General features: G+C 36.1%; 1 pseudogene; it reads right to left on the bottom strand.

Moving 5' to 3' along the window:
• LOC131395388 (olfactory receptor 9G19-like) lies at nt 1-934 on the bottom strand (annotated as a pseudogene).
• Nucleotides 935-24,074: the final 23,140 nt, after the last annotated feature.

Raw genomic sequence — 24,074 nt, forward strand, 5'->3', positions numbered from 1 at the left:
TTAATAAAACTTTGCTCTATCTAACATTTTCCTCAGGGCATTTTTAACATCTTTATTGCTTAAGCTATAGATCAAAGGATTCAACATTGGAATCACCACAGTATAGAACACTGACACAACTTTATCCCTTTCTAGTGCATAGCTAGTACTTGGTCAGGAGTAAATGAAGAGAATTGAACCATAGTACAAGGTGACAGCTGTCAAGTGAGAGCCACAAGTGGAGAAGGCCTTGAGGCGGCCTTGAGTAGAATGGATCTTCAAGATGGCAGCAATAATGAAGAGGTAGGAGGCAAGAATAAGCATGGCAGGGGTGATGACATTGGAGGCAAGTATGAAATAAAGCACAGCCTGGTAGCTCTCCTTCACATCACAGGCCAACTTTACAAGAGGGGGCAGATCACAGGAGAAATCATCAATAATGTTCTTGCCACAGAAGCTCAGGGTAAATGTCTCAGTAGTGATGATGGTTGAATTCAGAAAGCCACCACTGTATGAAGTTTCAACAAAACTGGCACATAACCTTGCAGACATAGCCTGGGAATAAAGCAAGGGATTAGAGATGGCCACGTAGCGGTCATAAGCCATGGCAGCCAACAGGTAACGTTCACTATAGGCCAGACCAGCTGAGAAGAAGAACTGAGCTAGGCAGCAGCAAAGGAGATGCTTTTGTCATCAGAGATGCAGGTCATCAGGATTTGGGGGCATAGACAGAAGAATACCAGAGATCCAGGAATGACAGTTTTCCAGTGAAGAAATACATGGGTGTGTGGAGCCGAGAATCAGTACAGATCAAAGAAACCAGGGTGATGTTCCCTAAGAGACTGATGACGTAAATGACAAGGAAGATGAAAAAGAGCGCTCTCTGTAACCGTAAGTCTGCTGTGAACCCCAGAAGTATGAACTCTTTCACTTTGGTGGAATTTTTCTCATCCATTTATTTTGGGTTTCTATGGTGCCTTTCTGTGAAAAGATTAATAAATAATGTCATGATTTGCTTTAAGATATCAGTATATCAGCTTCCCTATCATTTGTCATTTTAAATGATTAAAAAACCCAATTAATGCTTTCACACCATAAATTGTGAGACATTTATGCTGAACTGGGTATCATCCTTGTGGATAACTGGGAAATTATTGTATGTTACCTTGAGAGATGAGTTATTATGCATATAACATAATGTGTGTCACCTTATATTCTTAAACTATTTTTTCTACTTTTTGGAGGGAGTGATTTGTGTATCTTCTCTTCCATTTGCATTTAGGGTGATTGGGAACCATGTGGAAGATATGAAGAAGATAATTTGAAAAAAATGCGCTGACCTCTTCTCTTTGAATATTTTTGTCTTTTTCTAGAGAATTATGTGTGGAAGCACACCTATATTATTTTAACTATTTATTGGAATATCTTTGGAAGTGCATTTTACTGCAATTTCTTCAAAGGCAATAGTTATATTCTCATCAACTTTTTAGCCTCAAAACCAAGAACACAGATTTGCACAAAGTTGAAAATGTATAACTTGAATAAAAGAATAGATTTACTTAGATAATAGGAACTTGAAACAATAGCTACCTGTATGATGTTCAGTGCACCCTGAAAGGAAGTAATCACATTAATCAATAGATAATTGTATTCATAATGGGGTTGAATTTCCTATAGAACCAAGATTTTAAAAAATGAAAGAAAGAAACCAAAAAACTAAAGTGTCCAAACTTAATTAATTTGGGAAATATGTTATGCCAAATAATAACCCTCTATATATCCATGTTCTAATTCCTGATATCTCTGAGTGTTACTTTATGTGGGAAAAGAATTGTTAAATTAAGAATCTTGAGATGGGTAAATTATCAGGATGACCTCTAATGCAATCTCAAATATCCTTATATGATGGAGGCAGAGGGAGATTTGATTACAGACACCAGAGGATGAGGCAATGGAAACTCAGAAGCAGAGACTGGAGTGATACACAGACAAGGAATGCCAGCAGCCAGAAGAAGCCAGAGGAGGCAAGGAATGGATTCTCCACTGGAGCCTCTGGGTGGAGTGTTCTTGCCAACACCTTGATTTTGGTTCAGTGACATTGAGTTTGGATTTTCAACCTCCAGGACTATGAGGGAGCAAATTTCTGTTGTTTTAAGTCACCAAGCTTTTGGTAATTTGTTAATACAGAACGTCATGGACCTCAATCTCTAATAGTCTTCTTTTCCTTGAAGGTAGAAGGAGACTGAATTATTGCCAGTACTGAGGGAAGCACCCTCTCTGCTTCATTATGTTACAACCCAGGGGGCCCCCAAAAGGGGGCTAAATGATGATTGTCAGGGTTCTGAATTGACAGGGGACATAGTATTTCTGCTATTAGATCCAAGGCTTTCAAATCTCTTCTGTTAGGGGAAAAAAACTTAATCTTGGTCATATGCCTAGCTATGTGCTTAAAATTGAGCTAGAGAAATGAAGAATTGGTCTCTCGGAACTGTATCTATCTGATGGTGAAAATCTATAATTTTTAACTGTAAAATAAATATTAATGCCATAGTTATTGTCAAAGTAGAAATTTTTCATAATAACAAAAGAGGATTGGAATAATTGCCCTTTCAACTCTCTTAGAATTTCAAGGCTGTCAGACGCTGAGGTCATTTTTAACAAAGCGTATTCCTGGAAGCAGCTTATGACTAAGAACCAAGAGATCTGTGTTTGATCTTAGTTGTCTGCTGCCAACTTTAAATAAAATTATAACCTCCAAAACTCTATTTTCTCACCTACTTTGTTTAATTCAGTGGGACTTTAGGAGATCACAGATGTGATTAAGCACTTTGTAAACTAGAAGCTAGAACTATGTATTGCATTCCTTATGATTTCATTATCTCTGAAAAAAATCTGTCCTTCTGATATATTTTCCCTACCTCCCAAGGACTTCCAAGTTTACCTATGATATTGACTCCCTAGAATTTCATATGTTCTCATGCAGAAACTTCCCCTTCTTTAATATGTGTCTTTTACACAAGTTGGGAATTTGCAGTTGGGAATCTGCAAAAAAAATCTTGTTTACAGAATTATAACTGGGAATGAACATTGCAAGAGACATTTCTGGCCTAATTTCTTCTCTCTACAGTTATTAAAAAGTAGAATAGGGGCTGATCCAGTGGTGTAGTGGTTCTGTTCATATGATCTGCTTCAGCGGCCTGGGGTTCACAAGTTCGGATCCTGGGTATGGACTTACACACCTCTCATCAGGCCGTGCTGTGGTGGTATCTCACATAGGAAACAGAGGAAGGTTGGCGCAGATATTAGCTCAAGGACAATCTTCCTCAAGCAAAAAGAGGAAGATAGGCAACAGATGTTAGCTCAGGGCAGATCTTCCTCACCAAAAAAAATAATAATAAAATAAGATAAATTTAAGTGTGAATGTCTACATATATGAATATGTATATCAAAGCTTTTACAAATAAAAAAGGATTGATGGTATCTTGGTGTGAGACATAAGACACAGGTAAATTGCATAAATTAAAAAAATGGGAGATGGGAAAACAAGCAATCGTCATAAAATGGAGGCACGGATAAATCTGCAGCTCACCAACCAGTCTAATCCACTGCTCTGTGCACACCGCATATGTGACCAAAATTTTCTAGCAGTCCATATATACAATTAGAAACACCCAAAAGAAAAGCAAACCGACCAAACGGTTTGGTAATATATTACCATTCCTGATACTAACTTTGAAATCATGTCTCCCAAGGTTTCTGGTGAAGACAGTGAGTGAAATAAAATGCATGATATATTGAATGGTATTGTTATATATGTAGACACAAAGGAGAGTTTTTTTGAATTACATTTACTTGCCATTAATTCTTAGAATTAAAGCTGGCTGCATGCTTTCTTAGATTGTAGGGACGCTCAGACACTTCTCCTTATAAAACATCTCTCCTCCCCGTCTGCCACACATCTCCCTTCACCTGGGGGCATCTTTAAGAGGGAAATTCCTTTGGGAATGGTTACCTAAAAGGAGCTGAGCTCTCAGTGATCTCTGAATCTTCTCCGAGCATAATGCACCTAGCTTCCTGTCATTCAGTTTGACATGCTAATCAGATATTTCTTGAGTTATATGTTAATTATAAATGTACAGTGTGATCCCAAAGATATATCTATATCTCTATATTCCTTCTTTTAAGGAGCTCCTCTCCCATGCACTGCCTAACATAGCATAAGAAACATTTTAAACTCATGAAAATATGGGCCCATTTTAATTTTTCTATACTCTATCTACTCTAAGGACTAACAAGTTTCTTGCAAGAAACTTAGAAACAAGATGCTAGAAGAGACAGCAGTGGGCCACACACAGCTACAGAGGATTTATGAGAATGAAAACATCCATCAAGCATACATTTAATTGCCTGTTTCACTGAAAGAGAAAATAAGGCCAGAAGAAAAGATATTTGGAGACATTTCAGCTTCCTTCATCAAATATAATTATAGGAAAGAAAACTATCCTATCTCACAAAGTAGAATTATGTTATGGTTTGATTATATTAAGAATTGTTTTGTCTTTTGTCCATACTGTGATTTACTGACTTTTCCTCTGGTTAGTTTAAAACAATACTTCATGGAAAAAAAGAGTCACTTCATTTGGATTTCAGCTCAAGTCCAGAATTTCTCACATTACCTTAGAATAAAAAGTGTCTTCTTTTCACTCCGCAGGAATCCTATTTCCAATGGTAACAATACTGGGAGAACATATAAGCTTGATCATCCCTTTGGGTTATGCTACTAAAAGCGTACGGGATCTTCATGTGCTATTCTGGTGCCAAGTGACCAATTATAATGCTCAGCTATCTTTCTGGAAGGCAATAGGGAGAAGTCACGCATCGTGAATATACTGGGTCTCATTAATCTGTAAAGCGCTTTGGCTTTGTGAGTTTCATTCAGGTATTTTAGAAAAAAGAGAAAACTGCAAAAAGGAATAACCAACAGGATAGTCTTCACACAGTAGATGCTGAAGGATTATTTGCAGTCCATAATGATAATGATAATAATAATGATAATGAAAAGACCATAGGATTTTAGTGCTTAAACATGTTAACTATCACTTAATAAAATGTGCCAATTTTACAAACAATGAATTGAGAGACAGAGTTTCAGAAATTGAAAGTGAGAGACAGAACCCAAGTCATACAGTTAAAGGAAGCTTTATCTCTACATCATCATGATTATATATAGTCATTATATTCATTCATTCAATATATATATTTATTATATATATACACATATACATATAATATACACTATATATATATTCATTCAATATATTCATACATTCATTATATTTATTCATTCAAAGCATATTTATCATGCAACACCTAGGTACCCAGCACTGAGTTAGAAGTTGAGGGACATACAACTGGGAGGGAAGGGAAGGTCTTAGGTGAACTTAGTTGTTGTCAAGAGGCAAGCTCATGACAGAGATTGTCTATGAATGAACCCTAGGTCTACAACTCACTAGTTGTGTGACCAAGAGCAGTGCACTTAAACTCACCAAGCCTCAGTTTTCCTGACTATAAAATGGAAATAACATGTCTTTCTCATAAAGTTGTTGTGAAGATTGAATGAGATAATATATAGAGTTTTTAGCAAATATCAGTGAAAAAAATCAAAAAACACGCAAAAGCAAAAATAAAAATAAAATAAAAAGGGGGAGATACAGTGTCTGCTCTTGTGGAAGTTATGGCCTCATGGGGGAGGTGATCAAATGGTTATATAAATTTATAACTATAAATTATGACTAGTATTGCAGAGTCATAATATTAAAGTGTCATGATATTTATTACAAGACCTGACATAGTGTGGGATCTTAGGGAAGCTTTGTCTGAGGAGGTTATATTAAACTGAGAACTGAGTGACAATAATAGCAGGTTACTAGTCATAGTAAGTGATGATGGTAGGGGTGGCAGCTGCAGAGAGGGCCAGGAGAGTAGTCTTGTGAGGTCACAGGAAATGAAAAGATCCCAGTAGAGAAAAAGCACCATGGATTCCAGGAAGGAAAGGAATCTCAGAGTGGCTGGATCCTGGACAGAAAAATACAGCCACACTGAATTAGGCAGGAGAGGTGGGCGAGGTCAGACAGCATAAGACTGGGCGTCCATGTTAAGGATTCAGAGTATATTCTAAGTGCACTGGGGAGCCTTTGATTGGTTTTCATCAGATTCATGCTGTGGTCAAATAAAATTCAAATAAAACTCTGTTTACAACATGAAAAATAGAAGTGTGAAGGCAGAAAGCTTCAGATGACTATATTTCAGAAACCCATGCAGTTTCTGATAGCACTTGGACTGGGTGATAGCAATTGATTTGTTGGTAAATAGTCAGAGCTGAGGGATATTTGGGAAGGAATATACATACAGGAGTTGGTGATGAAAACTTTGAACACCCAAATATCTCTGAAATTTCCTTGTCTTTGAAAATAGCCATTTTCCTCTCTCTCAGGGGAAAAGAAATCTTTTAATGACTTTGTAAGGATGGTTATCTTGCAGGAAATCTCAATCTCTTCTCTGTCGCTACACTCAACACCCCTGTTTGCTTCCAGGTTCAGGAGAGAGTTAGATCCATCCACAACCCATATGAGGAATAAAACAACTGCTCTGGGAGGACACATGTATACACCTGAGGTAGGACTGTGCTGATTGTCAGGGTCTGAGGAGTTGTGGGAAACAAATACTAAGGATATTGAACAAAGGAAAATAAATCAAGAAATAACAAGCAGAGACCTATAATCAATACAAATGAGATGCTAGACCATCACTTAATCCTTTGTAAAGGAAGGAGTCAAAAAGATTAGAGAGACAGGTATGTTGGTTGTAGACCAGTTATGTGCAACCTACTTAACCATCTACTAAACCTACGGTTCTCAAATCTTTTGACCTCAGCACACTTTACACTATTGAGTATTGGAGACCCAAAGAGTTTTTGTTCGTATGAGTTATATATGTCATTACTTACCATCTCAGAAGTAAAAACAGAAATTCTAAATGTTTTTATTGACTCATTTAAAATAATAATAAACACATTATATTTTAGTATGAATAATAGATGAATAAATACAGATAACTATATTTCCATACCAAAACTATATAGTGAACAGAGTGACACTGCTATATATTTTTGCAATTTTTAAAAATCTCTAGCTTATACAAGACATTTGAGATATTAGACGTGTTTCTGAATTCAATGTGTTGAGTTATGTTGTTTTGGTTGAAGTATATGAAGAAAATTTAGCATTAAACAGATATAGAGTTGCAAATGGGAAGACTATTCAACTACCCTTTTTAGTAATTGTAATACTCTCCTTTGATAATATACCAAATCACAAGTAGTATTTTTAAGTTAATTTCAATGTGAAATATGAATCCAACATCTGTGATATCTCGGACGATTACGAATATAGTATGGAGATTGTGGACCCCTTGAAAGTATCTCAAGAACATCCAAAGTTCCACAGACTACACTCTGAGAACCACTGCTCTAAACACATTCCTTGAAAGAACCCAAAGCACATTCGTGTCTCAAAAAGGAAATGCATTAGTGAGAAGATCATTGAAAATCTTTGTGTGACTGTTTCAATAGGCTAGAAATGATAGTCAGAGATACTGCCACAAAATATGCTTTCTTGATTTCAAGGAAATAAAAGATTCCTAGAGAGTTGCTACTAAGAGAAAGCATGTAATCATTAGAGATCAAGTGGGTACGATTACTATAATAGCCACAGGACTATTTTACAGTTGAGGTAACTGAAGAATAGAAATAGTTATGAATGAATTGTGCCAGGTCACACAGAAAATGACATTCAGAGAGAGAAAAATTTCAAATCCAGGTCTTCTCATCTCCCAAACACATTCTCTTAACTACTACAATATCCTCCATATCTATCAGGTACTTATATGCCAGTTGGGAACAAGCAATATATAAAGCATTGGCCCTGCCCTCAAACAAAGAATACTCTAGTGGGAAAAACAAGCATCTCTCATCAAAAAAGTGCAATAAAATGTATGAGATATAATTATAGATTTATGTACAAAGTAAAGTGATGGGAAAATAAGTGAGTGTTAGATATTGTTAGGGGAAATAAGGGAATTGTATACATGTCTAACAAAGTTTGTACAATGAAGGAGATATTTATTTCTGCTGAAAACTTGGTAAAAATTTACCAGTTGGTTGGAGCGTGTGCCAGTTAATAAGTTATTGCTGCTCAGCTTCAAACCCACTCTTATACTCTGCTCTACGGTACTTTAGCTGGGCCTCTGCAAACCACATTCCTTCCTTGCCACTGGCCTCCTGATAGATTCTACCTACGGAGGGTGCAGGGAAGCTGGAGAGGTGGAAGAGGGATAAGAGACTAGCTCCTTTCTGTTTTTACTTCCTGTTCCTCTCATTGTCACCATAGAAATGCTTCTCCACTCAGCGTTCAGCAATTTTGTTCCAGTAGGAGCATTTCATTTCAGTTTGCAGTTTTTTCTACATTGATTGAACTGGGCTTGTTACGTAATCTCAAAAATACCCGCCTCAGACATCTGGGTCCCAGCTCCATGTGGCAGATAGGAAGGGAGGGTCCTCTGGACTTTGCTGAACAGAAACCCCTTCTCTGAGGTCTAAGTTTTAGCTTTGCAGAATCCCTCCTTCAACTTTCTGAGTTTCAATAATTTCATCCTTTTCCCTCTGTGGCCCCAGCTCTAAATGCCATAGCTGCTTTCTGAAGTTGCTACTTCTGTTATACTGAAGTTTTTCCTTTTGGTCTCTTCACTTCTTCAATTACAGGTTACTAATTCTTTACATTTAAAGTTTCCCTGTTCAAATAATTGCTGTTCTTTCTGTCTCCTGGCTAGACCCTAGCTAATTCAAAGAGCATTTCTTACAAAGAAAACCATAAATGTAAAGACACAGAGGTACAAAAAAAATTGATACATGAATGAATGAGTTATAATCCAGTCATTTTCCTCAAAATACTTAAATTTTATCAGAGAGAAGAATATTTTTTAAAAGTCTGCTTCTCTTTTATAAAAGTGATGAGCATAGTCTGCTTTTTATTCCTGATTGGCTATTGCACAATTTATATTTATTAAGCCCTAACTATGAGACACATACAGTAACAAGCACTCCTCATCTCATTTATTCCTCATGATATCCCATATCTATTATTATCTCTAATTTATAGGTGAGGAAACTATGGTTTAGGAAGATTAAATTACTTACTCATGATGCCCAGAGGGTAAGAGGCAGAACCAGGAATTTAATTCAGGCACTCTATCTGCAAACACTACAAATAAATACATTTTTTATAATAATAAAAAGATCTTGCTGGAGATTGTTTTCATAATTTCAATAATAGTTTTTAATGAAATATGAACAATTTTAAAAATGGGACTACAGGGGCCAGCCCGGTGGCACAAGCGGTTAAAGTGGTGCGCTTCGCTGTGGCGGCCCAGGTTTGCTGGTTCAGAGCCCAGGCCCGCACCGACGCACTGCTGGGCAACCATGCTGTGGCGGCGTCTCATATAAAGAAAAGGAAGAGGGGCACGGATGTTAGCCCAGGGCCAGTCTTCTTCAGCAAAAAAAGAGGAGGATTGGCAGATGTTAGCACAGGTCTGATCTTCCTCACAAAAATAAAATAAAATAAAATAAATAAAAAATAAAAATGGGACTACATTTACTTTCACTTTCCCAACGAGGAGGAATGTTACTTGCAAGCAGATATTATATCAACCCTGCATCTGGCAAATTGACTATTTGCATGAAGATAGCAGATCTTGTCTGGTTTTTCTCCAGAAATTTCTCTTGGATTTAGTTTTTCCTTCCAGTTTTCAGTTTTTACAACCCTTGCTGCAGCAACCACAATGCATTATCTCAAAAATACCAGCACCATTGCTGTCACCCCCTCTGTACTTGGACAATTCTGCTGTCCAAGAAGTCACTGGACTTCTGTTCACTGGTTTCTCCTGCTTATAATCTATCCTTCACACAGCTTCTCTAATAATCCTCCAAAAAATTATCTAATATTGTTATTAATCAGTGCTTTAAAATAAATCATATTGATTCCCTATTTTCTACAGGATTGCAGCAGGTATGTCTATGGGTGAGCTTAAGCTGTGTACCTATTTTAATTCTAGTTATTTTAGGGAATACAGGGAAAGACAGAAATCTGGGCCCATAAATGTAAAGAACTAAGGATCCTCCTTGGACAACACTCAACAGTGGGAAAAAGGGGGTCTAAGTGTGCAAACTTGATCCAAGGGCAAGGGGGCAGAGATGATTTGTAGAACACTATGAATTGTCATTATTGTTCAGCCACAAAAAATAAGGAAATCCTGCTATTTGTGACAACATGGATAAACCTAGAGGACATATTGCTAGGTGAAATGATCCAGACTCAGAGAGAAAATTACCGTAGGATCTCACTTATATATGGAACCAAGAAAGTCAAACTGCTAGAAGCAGAGAGTAGAATGGTGGTTGCCAAGGGCTGGGCAGCAAGGGAAGTGGAAGATGTTGGTCTAAGGGAACAAACTTTCAGTTATAAGATGAATAAGTTCTGGGGATGTAATGTATAGCATGGTGACTATAGTTAATAATACTATATTGTAAACTTGAAACTTGCTAAGAGAGTAAATCTTAAGTGCTCTTATCACTCATAAAAAATGGTAACTATGTGAAGTGATGGATGTGTTAATTAGCTTGGTTGTGATAATAATTTCATGATGTAGATGTATATCAAAACATCACGTACATCTTAAACATATAGAATTTTTTGTTCGTCAATAAAAAAAGATTGCCTTTTGATGGAATACTCAAGGATTCGTATCTGAGTACTGGAAATAAAAGGAAGAAATAATACTCAGTCAGACAAAGTGCTGTATATTTCATTCTATGTAAAACCTACAGGACATCCCTATACTATGACTTAGAGTACCACCATTCCAGGTGGAATTGGAGACCTCTTCCTCCATCCAAGCCTCCCTGTGCTCCTCCATGTATGCCCACTCTTGAAGCACAGAATAGAGGAGGAATTAATGTAAGGCAAGAGGCAGAGAACATCATGGAGCACCTAGGATTGCTAGGGACCACACAGAAATGAAAGAGGACAGAGCCACTCAGTCAACTGTGTCAGGTGCCAGGGGCCAGAGGCCAGTTTTTGGAAGGATGGGAAGAGGAAACAGATTCATACTCACTGACTATGTTCTTCAATTTATTAGGACTCTTGTATGACAAGGGAGATTCAAAACAAAAATGATTGGACAGATTAAGGCTTTGTTGTTGGCACTTCTACAAGTGGAAATTAAATGAGGTAAAAATGCTGTTGTTGTTGTTTGTGACCCTATTGTAAATCACCTGCCCCACTCAACAACCTAAGACCAATATGGCAACTTGACAAGATAATAGGTCAAGCTCCTTTGCAAGACACAAAAGGCTCATAAATTATAGCTTTCCTCTCCAGCCACATCTTCTGATGGTCTTGTTGATGGTGCAGACCCTCAGGACTCTTGTGCTATCATCTAGAAAAGCCTCCACCATGACCAGCTCTCTGTAGATTTCTGCATGCTTTTCCTTGTGCTTGCAATGCTCTTGCACACCACTCCATCTGGCTTGCTTCTATTCATGCCACACAATTCAAGTCAAGAGTTAACCTTAAACATTTTACATTCCCCACACCCCTGCACAAACAGAATTAATCACTCCCCCCACTTTGTACCAAGTGATCCCTAACCCAGGACACTCTGTATAAAGCACAGTTATCCCCAAGAACTCAGGGTTCCCTCCACACTTGTCTCCCACTCTCAGATCCTAACAAAGGAATAGTTACAATTCTAAGTGCTTGCTAAATGCCAGGTACAGGGTTGAGCATGTTATGGCTGTTATCTCATTCAAACTTCCAACAGTTGAAAGAGATAAAACATGTCTAGAGCAGTGGGGAACTTTCCTAAATATCATACAATGGAGAAAAATGAAAAATGTATCAGAGATAACATTTCTTTAAGAAATGAAATTGTTTTAATAAAAAGAAACAGCACCGCACCTGTGTTTAAGCATTCTCTGAATAACTTGATAAAAAGTTAATACATGTAATGTGTAGAACCTTGTTTAAAATACATAATAATCAATATATAAATTTAGAACTAATATGAATGCTGTTGTTTAATTTCTCTATTTTGAACATTGATGTGTTTTTTTATAACTTTTTTGGGGGAGACAAGACACTACAATTTCAGAAATTGAAGCTTTTATGGTAATGTAAAATCGCTATGTAATTAATTACAAATTTCCACCCATTGGTACTATGAAGAGAGTATGAGAGATGGGAGAGAGGGGAGAAAAATTGGCAATAACATCAGCCACCTACCAAAAAAAGGGGGCTCTGTTATGATACTCCCAAATACAAGAGATCCCAAGCCTGGAGGAGTGAAGAAATGGAATGAAAATAGAGGTTCTAGAATATGTATTTATGATACAAATCCTAATTACTGTGTGGTTATGTTGAGAAACACATAAAAACACAAAAAGTGTTCAAAGAATGACAACTCAGAAAATGCTGAACACTCAAACATACCTCTTGGTTTCACAATAGATAACCTGATCAACCAAGAAGCCAACTGATTTGAGGGTCAGAATTTTGTTTATTTCTTAATGTTATCCTCTCACAATACAATGCAGACATAATGAATATTGATGACAATGAAATAGTTATGTTAGATAAATGTTCAAATTGCAGCTATATCTGTTGAGATCTGAAGATTTGACATGTGGCCATTTACCAACATGGATTACATTTAATACAACTTCAAAGAGAATTGAGATATGCAATTTAAGAGAAACCTTTGAGAAAATTGATCAGGTTCTCCAATGGATTTTGTGAAAATAACACTCTTTATGAATGAGCCATGAATTACCATAATGAAGTGTTTAAAATGTTACGCCCCTTTCAATACTTAATTTCTTATTAGCTATATGTATGAACTGGTACATAGTTGAAATTCTGTGTAGCATTTCATGATCTTTGTTTTATTTTCCAAGATATATTCCAATAAAACACTTCATTATAATATACTAGAAAATGTTGGTTTTGTTTCCCATGTTAGTGTATTCACATCAACGGACATTTTCCTGGTGTCTGTTTTCCTCAGATAATAAAGACTTTCTGTATTTGCGAATAGTTAACGCCTCTTCTGCCCTTTGCACTTATGAAATAGCTTCATTTCTCAGGGCAGGAAGCTGGACAGAGTGTGTGACAAGTGATAAAACCCCTTCTATCCTCTGTCAGGGAGTCTGTATTTCTCTTGTCCAGATAGCCCTTGTTCATAGTTCATAGTTCACATATGAACCAGGTATGTGTGACCAAGGCCACATTTCTAGATACCTGTGCCCTGATGATGCCCTTTGCCAAGAACTCCTTCCTCAGCTCCATTCTAATGGTAGTAGAAGAAGACATTCTCAGTGTTCATAGATGAGTGACTGAATAAGTGAAATTATTTTTGGCAAATTTTCCTTTTTTTATTTTCATAATGCTGATTTTAGACCAAATCAGAAATAGAATCAAATATTTCAGGCCCCATTTAGCCCACAGGCCAAATATTTTTTGAACAGTTACTATAGACAATTTATCCAATTATGTGCTAATCGCTAGAGATCCAACAGTGAACAACATAGAAAGAGTCCTTGCGCTGCTTACTCAGGTTGTCATGACTACAGAGCAAAGCAATTGCTTAGTGTGATTGTGAGATGTTGCAAGACTGGCCCAAGACCATGAAGAGAGTTTGTGGCAGAGCCAGCATAATGGGAACTCCTGCCTGGCAACACACTTTGGATGTCTTAGGTGCTCTAGAACTTGGTCCTCTATCCTCTTTTTTCATGCAGATGGCTTTCTCTACCTCTACTGGAGCAGAAGGTCTAAATTTGGGTCCATTGTTCACTAGAAAGAACATAGATGGGCTTCAAAGGATACAAGATTCACCTCCCCCCCTGAAAATGTTCAGGAGAAATCTTGTTTGCATACTTACGTGTTCAAGAGGGTCTATTAGATTCTCAGTAGGGTCTACGGTTCACAGGCATTGGGCTACAGGTTTCAGATTTCTATCCCTCAAAATGAAGGGCTTCTAGAGTGATGTTGACACTTCCTGAAATGAATTTTACCAAAGGAATTTGGGCAACAAATGGTAAACTAGATGAAATTTCCTTTAGAGTATCTTAGAACTCTGACCTTCTAGATTGGACTGCTGAAAAGAGTTGTCAGCCAAACATTAGAGTCAAGTCTCATTTTATCATTTTGAACATATCCAGAAGAAGAGGAAACTTAGATAAAATCTTATGAAAACATTGCCAAGAAGAGGAAGTAAGCAAGAGTATACTGATGTTTTATATCACTGTTGTGACAAAAAAAAAAAAATAAAGAGAGAGAGACAGAAGACATCCTCAATGAAGAATTATTGGTTTTCATATGAAAGAATTTCAAATCAGAGCAAACTGATTACAAATCGTAAGTGTGAATAACAGCATCAGTGTAAGCAAACATTTGTAGGGTAATGATTTGTCCTTCCATTTAATTTTATCTTTAAGGGAAAAAGCTGCCCCTGTTCTCAAGGAGCTTACCTTCTACTAAATACAGACAAGCTAGATGTTCACCAAGCCCATCAACTCTTCTGGACACAGAGGAAGATTACATTTCCCAGTCAACTTTATAGTTAAGCTAGGATCATCTCACTACATTCTGGCCAAGGGGGCATGACAAAAATGAGGTACACCATTCCTATTTCTGGAAATGGAAATACACAATAAAACCCCATATCTAATCATCCATATCATCCATCCTCTCTCTTCCACTTGTGTCAAATCGTGGTGGCCATGTTCGGTGATGGCAATGCCAAAAGAAGGAAGAAAACTGGCTCTCCAAGTCACCAATTAGCAGAAAGTTGACACGTCCCAGAACTTGAAATGTAATATAGTCTAGCCTATCCCAATTAAAATTGGTCATTCATTTAAAAATCAAACAAATATATGTTAAAAACTCAACAACTAAACAGGCATTGCAATTGTTAAAAATCAATAACAAACAAAAATGTAATTCCTACGTTTAAGGAAGATAATTTAATTGTGGAAAATGTAATTGCAAGCAGACATATTTTACAATATTCTTTGCAGGCAAATTACAAGTGGAAAAAAATCTGTTAAAAAGTAGTTATTGTCTGTACTTTCAAATAAATTTTACTGTGAAACTATAACTGCTCTAAAAAAACATAGTTTATTAAAAAAGGTGGGAGGAGATGGTTGTTATCTCAGGAGAAGAGTGTTGAATTTGAAGAGGACCAAAGATGAAGGGGAAGGTTGAAGGAGGTTTTCATTTTTCCTTTATATTCTTTACTGTTCTTGACATTTTTTACTAACAGGTATGCGTTAATGTAACCTAAGTAATAAAAATAAAAAAGAATTAAAAGTGGTTTGCCTATCTTTATAAATATATTAAATATAATTAATGACGTTGCTTATGAATGATACATTTAAAACTTTTGCCTTTTTATGTAACTATTTATCCATACATGGAGAGCCAAAAAATACATTCCAACTTCAGCTTAACAGGGAAAAGACATTTTTCTTGGAGAATTTTTGCCCCCTTATGATGTGTAAAATTAATATCACACATTTAATGTATCCATACATTTGCTCAGGAAGACGCATCTTCTATTAGCCAGGCTCTGCTGCACTAAATGCTTTTGTAGAATTCATACCCTTCAAAATATCCGTGAGTAAGAATTCCTACTTTGTAGGACTTATTATGCTGAAGAATTTACATGTATTTGTGGTCGTATATTTCCTGTCTCTTCACTAAACTGTAAACCCTAAGAAGGCTGGGTCCATATCTGTTTTCGCTCACCAATGTATTATATCCCATCCCTAGCATAGTCCCTTGTATAGCACTTAGCACAGAAGCACTTGATGCATATTTGTTGGGGTTGGCCCCGTGGCTTAGCGGTTAAGTGCGCGCGCTCCGCTACTGGTGGCCTGGGTTCGGATCCTGGGTTCGGATCCTGGGCATGCACCACTTCTCCAGCCATGCTGAGGCCACATCCCACATACAGCAACTAGAAGGATGTGCAACTATGACAAACAACTATCTACAGGGGCTTTGGGGAAAAAAAAAAAAAGGAGGAGGATTGGCAATAGATGTTAACTCACAGCCGGTCTTCCTCAGCAAAAAGAGGAGGATTAGCATGGATGTTAGCTCAGGGCTGATCTTCCTCACAAAAAATAAATGAATAAATAAATAAATAGATACATGTTTGTTGAGTTAGTTAATTGATTAATTAACGTACTGAAACATAATCATCTTGGAGTTATTGTTGAAATCAAAAAAAGCAATGGACAGAACAGTGTGTACAGTATCTTCCCATTTGCCTGGGTGTGCAAAGACATATTCATGTATATTCTTGTAAATTGATAAAATCCTCTGGAAGGAAACACAGGAATTATTAATACTGATCCATGTTAGAGAAGGAAGCTGGAGGTCTGGGCTGCGATGATCCCTTCTTATTGTGTACTTATTTGCATACCTTATTGGAATATTTACCACCAACATGTATTATTTTTCAATATAAAAACATAAACCAAACAATAAAGAGTATAACTATAACCAAATGTTAACAGCAAATTACTTGTATTTTTCATTATATAAAAAGGAGGATATAAAATTCCATGTCTTTTTAAAATTTTATTTTATTAATAAAAATTTTATATATTTAAGGTGCATAATATGACGTTTTGATTTACATATACATAATGAAATGATTACTACAGTCAAGCTAATTAGCATATGCATCTCCTCACATCATTAATATTTTTGTATGTGTGGTGAGAGCATTTGAGATCTACATTCTTAGCAAATTTCCAGTATAAAATTCAATGTTATTAACTATAGTCACCATGCCATACATTAGATTTTCAGAACTTATTCATCCTAAGTAACTGAAACTTTGTATCCTTTGACCAACATCTCCCCATTTCCCCCACCTCGCTGCCCCTAGTAACCACTGTTCTACTGTCTACTTCTATGAATTTGACTTTTTTAGATTCCAAGTGTAAGTGAGATCATGCAGTATTTTTCTTTCTAAGTCTGGCTTCTTTCACTTAGCACAATATCCTCCTGATTCATCCATGTTATCACAAAATACAGGATCTCCTTCATTTTTAAAGCAAATTATATATATATATATATATATATGTATACCACAATTTCTTTATCCATTCGTCTATTGATGGACGCTAAGATTATTTCCATATCTTGGCTACTGTGAATAGTGCTGCAAGGAACATGGGAGCACAGCTAGCTCTTCAAGGTACTGATTACATTTTCTTTGGAGAGAGATATGTATGTATATATATATACATATATATATATACATATATACACTCAGAAGTAGCATTGCCAGATCATGTGGTAGTTCTATTTTTAGAGGAACCTCCACATTGTTTTCCATAATGCATGTAGTGATTCACATTCCCATCAAAATTGCACGAGTCCTCTTTTCTCCACATTCTCCACAACACTTGTTATCTTTTGTCTTTTTGATAATAGTCATCCGAACAAGTGTGAGGCGATATCTCACTTTGATTTGCATTTCCCTGATGATTAGTGATGTTGAACATCTTTTTATATACTCTTCAGCCATTTGTATATCTTCTTTGGAAAAATATTCAGGTTCTTTGTCCATTTTTAATCAAATCTTTTTTTTTTTTTTGCTATTGAGTTCTTTGATTTCCTTATATGTTTTGGATACTAACTCCTTATCTAGATCTATGGTTCGCAAATGTTTTCTCCCAATACATAGATTGCCTTTTCATTATTTTCCTTTGCTGTGCAGAAAATATTTTAATTTGATGTAATTCTACTTGTTTATTTTTAGTTTTATTTTCTGTGCTTTTGGTGCCATATCCAAAAAATCATTGCCAAGATCAATGTCAAGAATCTTTTCCCTTATGTTTTATTCTAGGAGGTTTTATGGTTTCAGGTCTTATATTTAAGTCTTTAATCCATTTTGAGTTCATTATCGTGTATGCTGTAAGACCAGGGTCCCATATCACTCTTTTGCATCATTCCACATGATTTTTTATTGCAGTCCTGTTATTTTTATCTTAAATCTTGTAGCATTGTACTATCTAACTATTTAAATTTATCATTTCATCATTTCAGGAGCTCTCCCCAAGCTAGTACACTGTTTTCTCTGTCATATATTTGCTTTATTGCGTGTGTGTGTGTGTGTGTATAACATAGCTATATACATTCAGAAGATTATATAAATCAAATACCTCTCAGAGGAAAGATCCAATTAAAAAATATTGGAGTAGAAAAGAGAATAGAGTAAAGGAAAAGGAGAGCAAGTGTAATTATTTCCTCGTGCTATATTGAGCATTATTTGAGTGCTCAAAACTATTTCCTTCCCCTTGTTGGCTTCATCAGAAAGTACCAGGAAGCACTGACTCTCTTTTCAAAAAAAGTCTCCTGCACTTCTCCACCACAAATTTCTAAAATCCATCAAGTACGTAATTGTCTTTATTTTTTTTTAATGGAAGTTCCTTTGGGAATAGTCATAAGTTAACCATAAAATGTTAATTTTCCCTTTTAGTGTGATAGCTATTTGAGCTTTCTTTTCTTCCTTCATTTCCTTCCCTCTTTCCTCCCTTCTTTTTTTTATGAGCAGGTGCCATGGTGCCCTCGAAGGAGTAACTGCCCTAAACATCAGGAGGATCAGGCTGTTAACACGATTGTGCTTCTAACCCCACGACCTTGAACAGATCAGTTCCTCCCTCCAACTATTACCTCCCTCACCAGACAAAGACAGGGCTCAGCCCAGGCTATCTGTGAGGTATTTTTCACTTCTAACTTTTCTGTGACTCAAAAAACTATGTAGGAGTTTGAAGCCTGAGCAATGAGTAGTTAATTCTTCAGAGAAACCATTACAGCAAAACGCTGACAAACTATTCTTGCCAGTGTGAGACTGAGGCCTCAAGGCTCAACACGGTTACTGATCCCCTTTCTAACGAGACGCCCTGGGCATCATTAAGATTGATTGAGTACACAGAGACAGGCAATTACTAAACTTGAAAGAAATTATTAGCCTCATTCCTAAACAAGTTTAGGAGGAACTAATTAATCAAGGCAATTTAAAATAACAAAACTTCCTGGGTGATAATTAGTGTTCAGCTCTGAAAGTTAGCTCCTAGGGCCTGATCCAGGTCAGGAAGCAAAGAAGCACTGACCCTGGGGATGGGCAATGCCTTTGTACATTGATGTAAGACAGGAGGGCCACTTTCTAGCGTTATCTGTTCATTGGATGCTATCCTGTCTTCTTGGGGTTTGATCCCTTGCCTTACAAAAGAAAATAAAACAAAAATGTATTCCAATTCAGCAAAAACTGGCAAACCCAGGAGATTAAGTTAATTTATAAAAATCAGAAGCTGTAAGAAATAAATTGCTAGCTAATCAAATATATTACAGTTCTAAAGAGTAATATGGCTTAAATGTTTAAAAGAGAAAATTAGGGTTTAAATAAGAATTTGGTCAACATTAGAACACCTATAATATTATTCATCACATTTACAGATTAAAAGGAAAAACATTATTATTTCAATAGAATATTTAAAGGAATTTGATAAAATGTGGCTCTCAAAATTATTTTCCAAGCTAGAAACAAAAGGTAACTATTTAACTTAGTAAAAATGATCTTCCTGAAGCTTTCAGAGATATATGTGTACAGTGTAAAACATTAGAAACATTCACATTATAATCAGAAACTATATCAAGATGCCCATAATTTATACTATTTAATATTATACTGGAGAGCACAGCCAAAGTACCAAAACATTAAAAAAAGACATGTAAGAATTATAGAAAAAAGAGGGAAGAAAATACTATCACTGTTTGGGGGCAAAAGAGTCATCCACATAGAAAATGGACGAGAGTCAACTGATAAGATAAATTTTAGAAAAAATAAGAGTTCAACAAGTAGAATATAAAATCAATGTAAAAAAATCAATAATTATCACTTACAAATTATAATGGAAAAAGAGAATATTCATGTTCATCGATTCAAATTGAAAAAATAACCATAAATAAGCCTAACAAGGAATCTTCAATATTTATATAAAGCAAAATATAAATTATGGAACTTTACTGATGTAAATGAAGAAATGCCTAAATCAGAGACAAAACACATTTTATGGATTTTTTATGTTTAATTGAGTCAAAATACTCAATTACAAAGATTCATTTCCTCCTGAGAATGTAAAAATTAGCTCAGACTTGGGGAGTAAGAGCCTATGTGGCCATTCTTCAGGTTGGAATAGCAGACACGGATAACCCTACTGTGAAGCGAACAGGAAACAGTATTTCTTCCACAGATAATCTACAGCTGTAAAATGCCCCAACAACCCTTTCTTTGAGTGACAGCTTTATTACTCAATGATAAACTTTATTTTCTAAAATTATAGGCTATCTGAAATTTTTGTTTGAAATTATGTGAAGAAGATGAAACATCCACTCTGGCCTGGAAGATCTAAGTCACTTTGACACAGAGAAGCAGTCTCATTTCCAGCACAGGTACAGAGCTCCATGTGAAGGGGTTTCCGGATACAGCATTCCACATCTATCTTAACTTGGCAGGTTCCAAGGAAACAGAACCCTGTGTCTTCTTTGTGGTTTAGACCTGTTGTGATGTTGGCCCCTTTACATACAGCCCTGCCTTGCTTTGAGTTTATCAAAATTTTTTCTTGACTTAAATTTCACCTAAACTCTACCCTTCTTAAAATCCTATAATAATTCTATTTTTCCTTTGCTCAATGATACACCCATGGTTCCTGGGGTGTATGGTCTCCCTCATTGTAGGGGATCAATAAAGCTGATTGGGTCAGACTACAAGCTTGCTTAAAATTATCTAAGGCTAATTGGGCTAAGACACTCACCAAATTATTTGATAAATTTAATAGAATTCCACAACCAACATCTAAATATATTTTTTAATGAAACAATCTGATTTTAAAATTTGTGAAAGAGAAAAATGTTCAAAACTAGCCAAGACAAATTTTAAAAAGAAAAGGAAAGTGCTATTCCAGATATCAACACAGATAAAATGTTGTCACTAGAATAGACAGAGATGAATAGAAAAGAACAGAAAAACTAGAAAAGCCATAAGCAGACGTAGGCATATATGTCAATTTAGTGTGAAGAAATGTTTTATTTCAAATCAGGAAAGTAAAGATGAATTACACGAAAAAGTGTTACAATATTTGGACGACCATTTGAAAAAATAAACAATGTTAAAATTCTACCCCACACTACTTAAACTAAAAAAATCCATACACTGTTGGTGGGAACGCAAACTGGTGCAGCTGCAATGGAAAACAGTATGGAGTTTTCTCAAAAAATTAAAAATAGAAGTACCATACGATCCAGCTATCCCACTACTGGATATTTATCCAAAGAACAAGAAATCAACAATTCAAAGAGATTTATCCATCCCTATGTTCATTGCAGCATTATTAACAATAGCCAAGACATGGAAGCAACCCAAGTGCCCATCAATGGATGAATAGATAAAGATGTGGTATAGCTATACAATGGAATACTACTCAGCTGTAAAAAAGACAAAATAGTGCAATTTGCAATAAGATGGATGGACCTTGAGTGTATTTTGTTAAGTGAAATAAACCAGGCAGAGAAAGACAAACACCATATGCTTCAACTCATATGTGGAAGATAAAGAAACATATGGATAAGGAGAACAGATTAGTGATTACCAGATGGGAAAGGGGTAGAGGGTAAGGCAAAAGGTGTAAAGAAGCACATACGTATGGTGATGGATAAAAACTAGACTATTGGTGGTGAGCACAATGCAGTCTATTCAGAAACTGATTTATAATCATGTACACCTGAAATCACAAAATGTTATAAACAAATATGACCTCAATAAAACAATAAAAGAAAAAACAATCAGTGGGAACAAAACTAAATATATATATCTATATAAATACATGACAAGAAAATAATAGCATTATGACTTTGTGGTAGGGATAGTCTTTTTAAACATAACATAAAAATCACATGAAGAAAATGCTGATAAATTTTACTACATAATTTTAATGAATATATGGCAACATACACTCTAAGTAAAATTAAGACACACAGACTGGGAAAAATATTGAATATTTCATATATCACAAAGGGTTGAAATCACAACACAGAAAGAACAGTCACAAATCATCAATTAAAACAGCGAACATCATTATAATGGCAAGCAAAAGATACATAATGGCACGCCACAAGAGAACACACTCAAAGTACCAAGAAACATGCAAAAATGCTTAATATTCTTAATAATCATGTCAACCAAACTGAAACATTTGTATACTATTTTCACCCATCAAAGTGACAAAATATTAAGAAATGTGAAAATATAAAATAGTGATGAGGCAGTGAGAGAAAATGGTGGTCACTCATACCACAGGGAGCAGGGCCTCTGGATTTCACTATATCTTGATTTTATTTTTAAAGCTCATACCTGGTGAATCAGAAATTCCATTACTTAGTATCTACCCCAAGGAAACACACAATGGAAAAACAATGATATACACTTCACTATTGTTTAAAATGATGAAAAATGGGAATGCACATAAATATTCTTCAAAAAGTAACAGCAAAATAAACTTTAATTTGGTCATTCTATGGCATATTGTACAGATGTTTAAAAACTAGATAGTTCTATATGTACAAAGATGCTTATTTTTCAAAGATACATGAAGAAGAAGCAAGTTACAGATTGATGTGATATTAGGAAAATTTTTTAAACCTCAATATTTTCTTTAATTATAACTATTTAAATGTGTGTGTGTAAATAAGATAAAAGAATCTGGAAAGCTACACACCAAATAAGCCGTCGTCATCTCTGAGAACAGAGGGGCAGGGAGCTGGTGTGTGGGTGAGGAATCAAAGACGACTCCAGCTTTACCTGCAATTTTAAGACTTTGTTACAAGGAGAAAGTATACATGAACCTTTATAGTTAAAAATAATCTAAATAATATAAAGCAAAAAAAAAATAACAATAATCCAAAACAATCCTTAAGGTAATTCAGCAATTGAAAAAAAGAGAGAAGAAAAGAAAGTAGCAACAATTGATCTGGAATGGGAACAAGAGGCAAGAAGTATGTGAAGCTGAGGAGGTGGAAAGTGAGAAATAACTATAGGGCCACTGGGTGGCTTAGCGGTTAAGTGCGTGCGCTCCCCTACTGGCCGCCCAGGTTCGGATCCCAGGGGCCCACTGATGCACCGCTTGTCGAGCCATGCTGAGGCCGCGTCCCACATACAGCAACTAGAAGGATGTGCAACTATGACATACAACTATCTACTGGGGCTTTGAGGAAAAAAAAAAAAGGAGGAGGACTGGCAATACATGTTAGCTCAGAGCCGGTCTTCCTCAGCAAAAAGAGGAGGATTAGCACGGGTGTTGGCTCAGGGCTGATCTTCCTCACACACACAAAAAAGAAACAACTGTAAGCCATGCATTTGGAGTTGTAGACTTCTAAAATTCTAAGAAGTTGAGAGAACTCTAGCCCCAATTTTACCTTTATAAATAAGAAAACTGAGGTTCCAAGATGTCTGACCGAAGACCACGGAGATGGTGGCAAATATAGAATCATTTTCCACCATGCAGTGCTAAAGTGTACGATTGGCTTCATGATACAGTATATTTGAGGTTACAATGAATATGGGACAAGGAAAATCATCTGTAGAGTATTTGAGACTTACCAGACTCTGCCTCAAGTGCTTTGCAAATGTCAACCCATGTGATTTCCACCCGAGCCTGAGTCAGAAACATTTGGTCATCTCCACTCTACAGAGCAGGCAATTGAGTCTGTAAACACAAAAGGTGGTGTCTAAAGTCCCAGAGCTAATATCTGCTAAGTGTTATCTGGGATTAAGATACTGCCTTTTCTGAATACAGAGTATCTATCCTTCCAATGATGTCACTTTCCCAGGAGGGAACCTTAGGTCTCCCCATGTCT

Source organism: Diceros bicornis, chromosome 31 (genome assembly GCF_020826845.1).
Source record: "Diceros bicornis minor isolate mBicDic1 chromosome 31, mDicBic1.mat.cur, whole genome shotgun sequence".
NCBI classification, from domain to species: Eukaryota; Metazoa; Chordata; class Mammalia; order Perissodactyla; family Rhinocerotidae; genus Diceros; species Diceros bicornis.